Here is an 11,946-nt window from a genome sequence, read left to right on the forward strand (position 1 = left end):
AGAAGCACACAAATCTTTTTTCCAAAGGAATTTCATTTTTGGAGGGTGAAGGTTAGCAAGAAAGAAATTGGTTCAAAAGTGAAAGTTTCTGTGCAGAAGTAATTTTGAAACAGAGAAGAGAATCAAAATTTCCCAACTAGGTCATCAGCATGGTCCCACAAGGAACATCAGGTACTTTTGCTTATATCTATACCCAGATACAGATGAACAGAACTAGCAGCCAAATTATGAAATCTAGATGTTTGTGTTTGGTGCCCCCAATCTCTCCTTTCTGCTTCTCTATTCTCCTTAGTAGTATCTTCTGGCCTTTTTAAGGGCCACGGATGTTTCTGCTTTTTAGTCTCATCCTTGCAAGGAAATGAGAAAGCTTCTTCCTTATACATTTTCACTAAAAACCATTCACCTTATTGTGTCCACTTTTTAGGTGTTTACATTTTAAATCCTTTACTTTTTGTGAATAAAAATTAAAAAATTTGGATTTAGATACAATTTATATCTAATTACTAGTTAGAAAAATAATCATTATGAATAAATTGTGAAAGTGGTTTTTTGTTGGTGGCAAATAAATCTGGCTACATTATTAAAACTTAAAATTGCCTTAAAATTTTATCCAGCATAATTATACATATCCATGTGTAAAATTTTATGTACTGTGGTTCAGAGAGGAGGCATAACAGATTTGCAGGCTTGGCTGGAGAGTTCTTCTGTCAGATAAGGAGAGTTTAGAATCTTGGGAAAAGGGCAGTTGGTCCTGGGAACTCGTGGAGAGAATCAGGGTCCATCTGAGCTCGTTCTTCGGATTGAAACCTGGTCTATATTTTGCAGCTTTTCTTTTAAAATTGTTAGTTTAGCTAATTCCTTTGAATCTCCCTAGCCTTCCTTATTCCCACCTTCATTTTCCCTACCTGAATGTCTGAGAAGTTTTGAAAGGAGAGTAGATCTGAGAGTTAGTTCAAATCTTTGATAGTTTAGTCAAATAAGGCTTACCCTTGTTACAAATTTACCTATTGAATCATTGTATCCAGCTTTCCTATCCCTTTGACTACAAATCCTCTCTGGGCTGAAGTAGGCTGGTCCCTACTCAGTCTCAGGTTCCTGCCTCCCTTCCCCCACCTGAAGCTTTCTCTACCCTGTTCCAATCTACCCTAGAAGACAATAAACCCATTTGTCTTTAATCAAAACCCTTTGGCTACTTCATTAGTTGATTAATAAGAGAGGAAGGAGGAGAGAAAGAATAACATTCTCTCTGGAGTTTGAGGGAAGCGGGAGGTATCCATTTTGGAGGAAGTGTAACTTCAATACTTCCTTCTTGTCCCTTCCTGTGAAACTGACTAGAAGCCTCAAGTCAGTTTCAAGCTGTTCTGGCTGGCTCTAACCTGGCTCTGTAAAAGTGTCCTTTTACTTGAAGGGCTCAGTCTGTTTCCCTTCAGTGTTTTGTCTCTAACCTGAGTATCCAGTCTGTTTCCCTGCTGCTGTTGCCTGCCTTTGATTAACTCATCCTCTCCCTTGCAACTCTTTATACCTCCGTGTTATATTACCTAAACTCAGACATTCCCTTACTTCTCCTTCCACCTCAACTACCAGCCTTCACCATTGTACCTTCCTCATCCACTTTACTGCCTTAGGGATTCACAAACCCCTTATCCACAGTGCCTATCCTCAATTCAACCATACCTCTGCCTTAGTTTCCCTACTACCTAGCTTATTCCCTTGATTACCTCCAGCCTTGGGTCCCTTGCCTTGCCTTATTCCCTATTCCAACCAGCTACTACCTATAGCCTAAGCCCTTATTACCCCTAGCTTCAGTCCCTTATTACATCCCTGCAAAATTCCCTTATTACAGTATACATATAACACACATATCCAAATATAATTATATATGTGTGTATATCTATGCTCTCACAATCTATCAAAGGTTATGTGGGAAAGTTAACCTTTGTTGAATAAGTTTAGTAAGTTGAGTAATTTTAGAGTACATGGTATGTATATATAAGTATATATACCATATGTATATAAAACAAATGTTATATATATATAAATATATATTACAACATGTGTTTTCTTCCCCAGTAAATGGGCAAAAAATCAAGGGAAGGGACTGTTTTGATTTTTTTGCCTTTGTCTCTCTAGGATTTAGCACAGAGCCTGGGAAATACTAGGTATTTAATTTAAAAAATGCTTGTTGATTGCTTTCAGTCATAGGCTATTGCCCATAATGGAGTGCTCACAACTTCAAGGAAAATGAGTGAGAACACTGATCACAACAGTGAACAGGAATCAAAGAATGCTGTGGGGCTGTAGGTAAATAGAAAACTAGATGCTTCCCCCCCCCTTTTTTTTTAAGAAATTGTGTTTTCTTCCATAACATGACAAATATGAGAATATATTTTATGTGATGTCATACATATAACGAATAACAAATTGTTTACTGTCTAAGGATGGGATGAGAGGATAGAGGGAGGGAGAAAATGGAACTCAAAATGTTAGAAAATGAATATCAAAAATTGCATTTACAAGTAATAGGGAAAAAATAAAACATTACAAAAGAGGACGATGGAAGTACATGATGAAAGGAAAAAGAAGAAGGGAATGACAGCCAGAACTTACTATGTGCCAGATACTATTAAGCACTTTAAAAGTGTTTCATTGGATCCTCATGACAACCCTGGGAGGTATTACTATTATTATTCCCATTTTCAGATAAGAGAACTGAGGTTTAAGTGACTTACCCAAGTCACACAATATGGTCAGATCTGAATTCAGGTCTTCTTAACTCCGGGCACAGCACTCTAAACACTGAACCACCAGCTGCCTCCACTACAACATTGTCTCCATTTTTGAAAATTCTCATCTTAATACAAAAAATCTCTATGAAGCTTTGTAAAATGATGATGTCCCAAAAGGCTAAAAATAGTTGAGGAAAGGTATTTATTTCATGATTATTTTTTCCCTCCAACATAGCTGAGGCTGCAAGGGAACTAAATTACGACTGTCCCTTTGTAGAAGTAAGACTTGGGTTGAAATCACATCTCTGACTCTGGTCAACAATTTCAATCAATGAGCATTTATTAATCACCTACTATGTGTCAAGCACTGGACTAAGCATTGGGAATACAAAGATAAGCAAAGAATATCCTTGTTTTCAAGGAGCTCACAGTAGAATGGCAGAGGCATCAGTATACAAATATCTATGTGCAAACATATATATAATACATATACATGATATATGTTTATGTGTGTATACATATGTGAGATAATCTCAGAGGGAAGAATTAAGGTTACCTGTGTGACTTTTACCAAATCACCATTAACCTCTCTAGAATTCAGCTTCCCTATATGCAAAAATGAAAGCAGCTGATTAAATTGACTCTGAGGTCTTTTCCAGCACTCCATTTATGATTTTATGAAGGTTCTCCATGGAATAGACTCACCTCATCACCATAATAATGGTGTAGACTTGTCCAACATATTTTCCTTCCAAAGAACTTCGGCAGCCATTATCTCATTTAAACTTCAAATAGGAGGCAAGGATAATTACTTCATTTTCCAGATGTGGAAACTGAAGCTAGATGAGATCGTGGCTTGTCCGAGTCACTTTTATTTCTATTACTGCCACTAAAACTTTATGTAGTGTTTTTAGCATTTTAAAGTTCTTTCAAATTCAGCATCTAATTATACAACAATTATTTGAGGCAAGCAAAGCTGATATTTTTATTCCCCCTTCAGGAGTATGGCTGATAAATGTTTAATCTCAGGAGGATATACTTTTTAAGCTTAAACTATACTAACATTTTCTCCATCACTTTCTTAAGTCTAGATGAGACTGCCAAAGATGTCCATGCCACAAAAGAAAGGCTACAACTCTCTACACTAGAACAGGCTCTTTTGGTCCACTCTAAGCATCTTGGCTGCACATCTTTCAAACACCAGCTGAAGCATCCTATCTTCCATGCAGCTGCCTTTCCTGCTTATTTTATCTGGAAGTAAACTCTAATTTCAGCTTTCCCTTTCACTCTTCCTCCCTCTGCTATCTACTAACTCTGTGGCATTGGGCAAATTGACTTTACAAATTACCTTCACATTCACCAGTGCCCCCTTAGGAAGAGATCAGTTCATTACTTTTATTGCATTTCTAAAATATCCTTCCTGTACCCCTCCCACCTTCCTCTTTTCAAGGTAAACTCAAAGATAAAAGCAATTTCTTACTGTTATGTGGCCATTTTTAGAAAGTCTCCTCAAATGAGTGAGAACCCTGGACTCAGAGACAATATCAGATCACTGTTGTCTTTGGATAATATGTCCATGGGGTTTTGGTCAGGGCAGAGTTTTAGTTAAGTCAGTGAAGCAAGTCAACGTGTGCTAAGTAATTAAACATGGGGACCCTTCACCTCTTAACAAAAATGAGATTCTTTTGTCTGACTCCTGTGTCTCTCACTCCTCCTGATGAAATAAATGTAGGTTGGTGGGAGTAGGAAAAAATCTGATCAGAAGAGATCCTCAGTTACACTGCAGTGAAATGACTTTCCTCTACACAGAATGATGACTGTGTGACTTTCCTCTGCTTGACTCCATTACTGTGTTTTGTGGAAGTCCTACCAATAATTCCCAGTTTTCCTGGAGTCATTTGCTGCTTCCTATGATATGGGCAGCTAGATGGCACAGTGGATAAGAATTCTGGACCTGGAGTCAGGAAGACTTGAGTTCAAATTCCAACTCAAACACTTAATAGCTTTGTGACCCTGGGCAAATTACTTACCCCAATGGCCCTAATTCCTCATCTGTAAAATGAATTGGAGGAGGAAATGACAAAACATTCAAGTATTTTTGCCAAGAAAACTCCAAAAGGGTCATGAAAAGTCTGCCACAACTTAAAAATGACTGAACAACATAAGAAGGGGGAAGGAAGGGAAGAGGAAAATTAAGTCAGTCAATCAATAAGCATTTATGAAATGCCTATTTTGAGCCAAAACTATGCTGCTAAGCTCTGGGGAAACAAAGAAAATCCAAACATTTTACTCTCTGAAGGAATTTACTATCCAATAAGTAAAGGACTATGGATAAATAGTATTATGGAAGGCAGGGGAAGGCTTCTTGTAGAAGGTAGGTTTTATTTTTTGTTTTGTTTTGTTTTTGCTGAGATTTAAAGGAAGACAGGGAAGGTAGAGATTAAGAGGGAAAGAGTTAGAAGTGTGGAAAACATTCATCAAAGATACTAAGAATCAAAAAATAGAATGGTGTGTCCAAGAAATAGCAAGGTTGCCATTGTTACTGGATTACAGAACATTCATGTGTTCAGGGAGGGTGGGAAGGAAGGCAGGGTGAAAAATGTAAGAAGATGGAAAAGGTGGCAGGGAGGGATGAAGTTATGAAGAGCTTTAAAAGCCAAAAAAGACCATTTTTTATTTGATCCCTGAGATAATAAAGAAGCACTGGAGTTTATTAAACAGGGGTGTGAGGTGACATGGTCAGACCTGCACTTTAGGAAGATTAATTTGACAGCAGAGTGGAGGATGACCAATATTAGGAAAAACTTAAGGCTGTGAGACCAAATATCAACTATTACATGAGCCAAGATATGCGGAGATGAGGGCCTGCACCAGGATAGTGGCAAATCTCAAAAGAGAGAAAGGGGTATAGATGAGAGATGTTGCAATTGTAGAGGTAACAAATTTTGACTACTGATAGGATATGGAGGATGAGAGTGAAGACCTGAAGATGACACTCAGGTTCAAAGTCTGGGGGACTAGGTGGATTGGGGTAACCTTGACCATAAAAGGAAAATTAGAGAGGAAAAGTGGGGACATGGAGAAAAAAATGAACTTAGTTTTGTACATGTTGAGTTTAATAAGGCTGTGTTGTTGTTATACCATTTTCGACACTTTGGGGTTTTCTTGGCACAGGTCCTAGAGTGGTTTACTATCTGTCATATGACAGTTGAAGAATGAAGTCAAACAAGGTTAAATGACTTATCCAGGGTTAGATAGCTAGTAAGTATCAGAAGCCAGATTTGAACTCATGAAGATAAATTCCCTGATTCTAAACCCAGTGCTCTAGGTATCACTGTGCTACCTAGATATCCAATTCAAGATGTTCATTCATCAGTCAGACTTGTGAAATTGAAGATCAGGGTAGAGGTTAGGGCTAAGGAAACAGGCTTAAGAATCATCAGGATAGGATTAACAGCTTGACATAGTGCTGGGCACAAAATAGGCACTTAATAAAAGTTCATTGTTTGTTTGATTAATCACCAGCACAGAGATGACAATTGGATCCATGGGAGCTGATAGGATTACCAAAAAAACATTTTAGGGGGAAAAGAGACAAGATGCCCAGACAGATGTTTGGGGCATACTTCACTTTCTGGGCAAAAACAAAAACAAAAAACAGGAAGCAAAGAAATCTTAAACAAAGAAACAAACAAAAACCTCAATCTTTAAAACCTTTATGATTTCCACATCTCTTACAAATAAACTATTTCAAAAAAATTTCATAAGATATGTTTTCTTAATTTATAAACTCTCACATTGTAGCATATACTCTGTTAGTGAACATTTTCTTATAATGTGAATTCATTGGCTCAGGAAATATTTACTGAGGCAGTAAGAAGTCTTAATCAAGTGCCTACTATATGCCAGGCACTGTGATATGTGCTTTACAAATTTAACTCATTTGACCCTAATAAAAACCTTAGGAGGTAACTCCTATTAGTATTTCCATTGTGATGAAACTTAGTCAGTTAGAAGTTTAGTGATTTGTCCAGGGTCATTGAGTTAGGAAGTGCCTGAAGTCAGCTTTACTTAAAGTCCTGTGTGGGTGCCATTATTATACAAAGATATGTAATATATAACTGTTTTCTCAAACATCTTAGAATTTAATTGGAGAACCATTAAGTAAAAATGATGAATTAAAGACAATAATATGCACAAATTTTATAAGGTGTCTATGACCTGCTGCTGAATATGGATCAGGAAATGGTCAGATGGATTGCAAAGAACTAGAATGGTGAAGGAAAAGTTGATATAATGGAATGTGCCATGGTCTTGCAGTCTGAAAACTTGATTTTAAGTCAAGTTCCAGCATTTGCAAGTCTTGTCATCTAGGGCAGGTCATTTAACATCTTTGAGAGTCAGTTTCCTCATCTATAATATAGGGGCAATGATACTTGCATTTCCTACCTCAGAGGGTTATTTTAAAGAAAATGAATTGTACATCTGAAAGTACCATATAAATGGAAGTTATTGTTATTATTATAGAAGAAAGAAAACAAAATTGGCTTTGAAGGATGGGAGGGAGGATTTGAATAAAATAGGTATGGGAAGTTGGTTGATATTTTTGAAGAACTAGGATAAGACCAGTCTGACTAGAAGAATAGATTCATATAGGGAAATTATAGGAGAAAACATTAGAAAGATACTTTGTTTTTTCTTTTAAAAATATATTAATCAGTTAATTATTTTGTTATATTAAAATTCCCAAGTATTTCTTTCCCTCCCTCCTCTCTTCACACTAGAGAATGCATAATTTGACAAAAAGACATATGTATATATTGTAAGAATAAAGAAGCCAGTAACCAATGTTTGATAGAAGGGGAGAGAGAGAAAGTCTGTAAGGTGGGTCTCTCTTCCAGCTCTCCCCTGTGGCCAAATATACACTGGGAGATTTTAAAGTAGTGTCACCCCCCAAACCGGGTGGCCTAGATGGTCATGCCACCCCACAGGAGTTGGGGACAAGGCTTCCCTCTAAGGTGAAGTTTGTGGTAGCCAAATCCGATTCTGAATAAGGATGGGGTTCACGCAAACCTCCCCACTGATCAGGTAAATTCACAGCAGGTGGTCCAGCTTCAAGATGGAGGCAGCCAGAATAAGCTGTGGTTCCCCTCTCCCTCCTTGTCTCTCAGGCACTCTGGAATGCTATCTGTCTGATGAATGACTTTTATTATTTGCAATTCAGGGATTGGGAAAAGGGGTGAAAGGCAGAGGGATTTTGGGGTTCCCTCTTCACCACTGCTAAGGGGTCTGTCACTTGGGTGGGAACCCTACTGGTTCCCACACCTAAGGTTCTCCCCTCGATCCATCTCCTTCTGTTTTTCTATTTCTGTCCTTTTCTATAACTGTAAGGTTTGACTGAAAAAGGGTCTCTCAGCAAGGTTGGGTAATGGATGAAGGAGAGTAAGAGATCACTCTCAAAACGGAGTCCAAACTTAGCTGGCTGGACAGATGAAGTCTTGATGGGTGAGATGCGATGGGATGGCTTTGATCAGAGAATCAGGGTTTCAATTTCTAAAGAAAGATCCTGAGGAAGCCCTCAGGACTGGATCTGAACTGGGATGTCCTCCTCCTCTCTCCTCTCAGTCCTCCCCTGGAAGCCCTCTCTCCTCCTTCTCCCTCTGGAGAATTACCCAGAATCCTCCTTTTGGTCTTAACTGTCAGTAACTGTCACCAACTGTCAGCCACTCCGCACTCCTTCTCTGGATCCTTTCATCCCATTCCCCCTTGCACAAGTCCCATCCTTACAGTATCCTGGTTTTGTGTGGTCCTTATCTTGTCTTATCAATATACTAATTTTCTATCTATTCCTATTCTAAGACAGGTTTTGGAGAAGTTGGTAAGCGGATGAGGATTGTAATTTATATAACAATATTTACAGGGTACAAAACAATTTTGTAACATGAAAAATTTTCCATTGAACACAGTACCTAAGTTTACAGTGTAACAATTTTCTTATCCTTAAATTCTTCTAAGTTATTATTTAACTCATCTATCATTTTAACAGAATTTTAACTTGTTTCTACTTTTAATATATGTCTATCAAGTAATGCAATACAACTATCTTATTATTTCTAGCTATTATCAAATTATGCTTAAGCTACCTATGTTTTAAATGCAATGTTAATTTTTATATTGAGAATCTATTTTAGTATGTTCATATTCTTAGTTATCTATCCAACAACACATATATTTTATTCTTGAGCTTTCCCTGCACTAGCTCGCTAAAAATTTTGAACTTCCCTACCCCTTTCTGCACTTTCCCTATGTCTAATGTCCAAATTATCTGCTAAAATGTTAGCATGCTACAGTTATCTATATAGTTAGGGACTATCATTTACAATTCTACTCTACTTTTCCAAGCTATGTTACAGGTATGTATAAAATTTACATTATTTACACTATTATACATTTGTACAAGCATTAGTTCTGCATATCAATGTTAACCAGACAAGAAAATTGATTTTCTTATGAGGTTAAAATTTTGTGGAACTTGCAACTATTTAAGTTATAGACGTGTATACATTTTGCATTTACACAATCTTCAGACACTTGCTTATTTATATGAGGTCTCAACTAGATATCAGTTTTGGGTTGTGTTTTGTGTTATCTTTATGTACTGTGCATACAAAATACTCACTCTTGTTTTCAAAGTTGTCAGTTTTCTTTAAGTTGTCTGTAGATTTCTCTTATATCTTGATGCTATGTACTGTGGTTGCATTTTCCCTAAAGTGTGAGGTTAATTTGTGTTTTTGTGCTACTGCCGCACCATAGTCTTACGTAAACCATTTCCTTCTATCCTCTTCTTTGGGAAATTGTCCATTTTTGCAAAGTTCAAAGTTCAAAAGTTTTTTCAAAATGTCTTTTCAAGTATTCTTTTCTTACATCTTTCTTCTTGGTGATTTTCTTGATTTCCTTTTCTTCTCTTGATTCTTTTCCCCTTCTCTGTTTCTTCATCACATGTTGTTTGTTGTCATGTATGTTGTTGGACAGGCTCTCTGATCCAGATGCAGGAACAGTGTGGATTGTGATGCTTTGTCAGTGATGTCATTTTTTGTCTCTGTGTGTGTCTGAATTTTCAGATGTTTTGCAATGATTTTGCATTTTGCAATGATTTTGCTAGGTTTTGTGGATCAATATCCACTTACATATGCTTTCCTTTTGGAGGGTAATGTTCTCTATTGGTGAAACTAGTAATCCAATATTGCTTTGATTCCATTTATATATACTGCTTTCATTGCTGCAGACTACTTCACATTTTGTTTGTAATCCTTCTGTATTTAGGCTTTTCTTTAGGTTTTCTGTACTTTTGATGAATTAGTCTGGTATAAATGCATTTGTATTTTTCTCCTCTCTCCTTGACGCATTATCTTTTATCCCATAAATTCTGTTTTTGATTTCTATTATATTCCTGATCATTTGATTCTCTTCTTCCATCTGGTCCCTAGATTTAATCTTTGCTTTTCCATCTCCATAGTGTATTTCCATGTCCAAGGCTCTTATATCATGGTTTTTATGTGTTTTCCCATTGCCACAACCCTTGGGCTTTTCCTTATGTTCCCGGGCTATTTCCTGGCATCATACGGTATCGTGTTTTCCCATCAGTCCTTGGGAATAATGTGATTTTTCCCGCCCTGTACTATGTATTTTTGCATAGTTTGCAGGTCGGGAGCATGCTGACTAGATGATGCACAATTGTGATCACAACATTTGTTTTCTCTCTTGTGAGTGTTGTAATCTAGAATTTGTGCATGTATTATTGTAATTGCTTCTTTTGTTGTTGCTGTTAAGTTGGGCTCTGAGGTTACAAAATTTCACTATATGCCCTATTTTCCCACAAAGAAAACACCTTACATTATTATTAAAGTTATTGCTGTTATGTCCACTCTATGGCTCCTTAACGATGTGCTATCTTCCCCAAGACTGTGGCCCTGGCAGTGCATGACTGCTACTTCTTTAGGTAGTTGTACTGTTTCTAGAAGTTGCAGAATGATGTTCCCATATGCAATTTGTTTTCCTCCTGATGTTATGCATCCCCGATGTTTCCAGATTTGTCTGGTGGCATGTAGGACTATAAAAATGTATCTGGAATCCATGAAAATGTTTATTCGTTTGCCTTTCCCAATTTGAAGAGTTCTTGTTAGACTTAAGATTTCTGCCCCTTGTGTACTCATAGTTTTTGGCAAGGATGCATACCATAGTGTATCTGTTTGATTAACAACAGCTGCTCCCATGCATGTACCCTTCAAACATGTATGAAGAACCATCTGTGTACCATCCAGGTTACCTGGTTTTGGGGTGACATCCCCTTAAATTCTCCCAGTGTGTATTTGGCCTCAGGGGAGAGCTGGAAGAAAGACCCACCTTACAGACTTTCTCACATTGGTTACTGGCTCCTTTATTCTTACAATATAAAACTATGCTTTGCTTGTTTCTATTTTTCAGTTCTTTCTCTAGAGGTGGACAAACACAAGTCATTCTTCAAATAATAATTCTGTTGCTGTATATAATGTTCTCTTGGTTCTGCTTGTTTCACTCTTCATAATTTCATATAAATAGATTGCTTTGATATTTCACTATACATACTATGAATTTATCAGTATGTATACATTTAAAAGTAAAGATTGTAACTTAACCATGTCAATTAGTCCTATGCAGCCTTTATTCATGAAAATCCTTCACAAGGGATCCAACTAAATAGCTAGAGATCTTCCCTTCTATCTTTTGATGCTGCCTGAATATTAATGGAACATCCAGGATGTCCCTTACTCATCATCACCTCTGCTATATATGTTGGCATCTCTATTTTTTCCCAGTCTGTCATCTTTCTAGTACATTACATATTACTCATAAACTACCATGCACGTCTCCATTGTCCTTTACTTTCAGAACCTTCTCTGTACACAATAATTACTTCCTAAATCAGACTTAGGTTGAAGTGGCAGACATAAAGAGTAGAGCCAGAAGCAATAGAATAATTCAGATTCCTTATTTATAGCTGTATGAGTAGAGACAGGTTAGAAAGGAACCCAGGGCAATCTTCATTTACAAGTGTCCTTGCTTTTCTACCTTGAGGGTATTAGCAATTCCCATCTCTCCACTTTTTCTTTTTCCTTTCCTTTCCTTTCCTTTCTTTTCCTTTCCTTTCCTTTCCTTTCCTTTCCTTTCCTTTCCTTTCCTT

The sequence above is a fragment of the Gracilinanus agilis genome, chromosome 2 (genome assembly GCF_016433145.1).
Source record: "Gracilinanus agilis isolate LMUSP501 chromosome 2, AgileGrace, whole genome shotgun sequence".
In the NCBI taxonomy this organism is placed as follows: Eukaryota; Metazoa; Chordata; class Mammalia; order Didelphimorphia; family Didelphidae; genus Gracilinanus; species Gracilinanus agilis.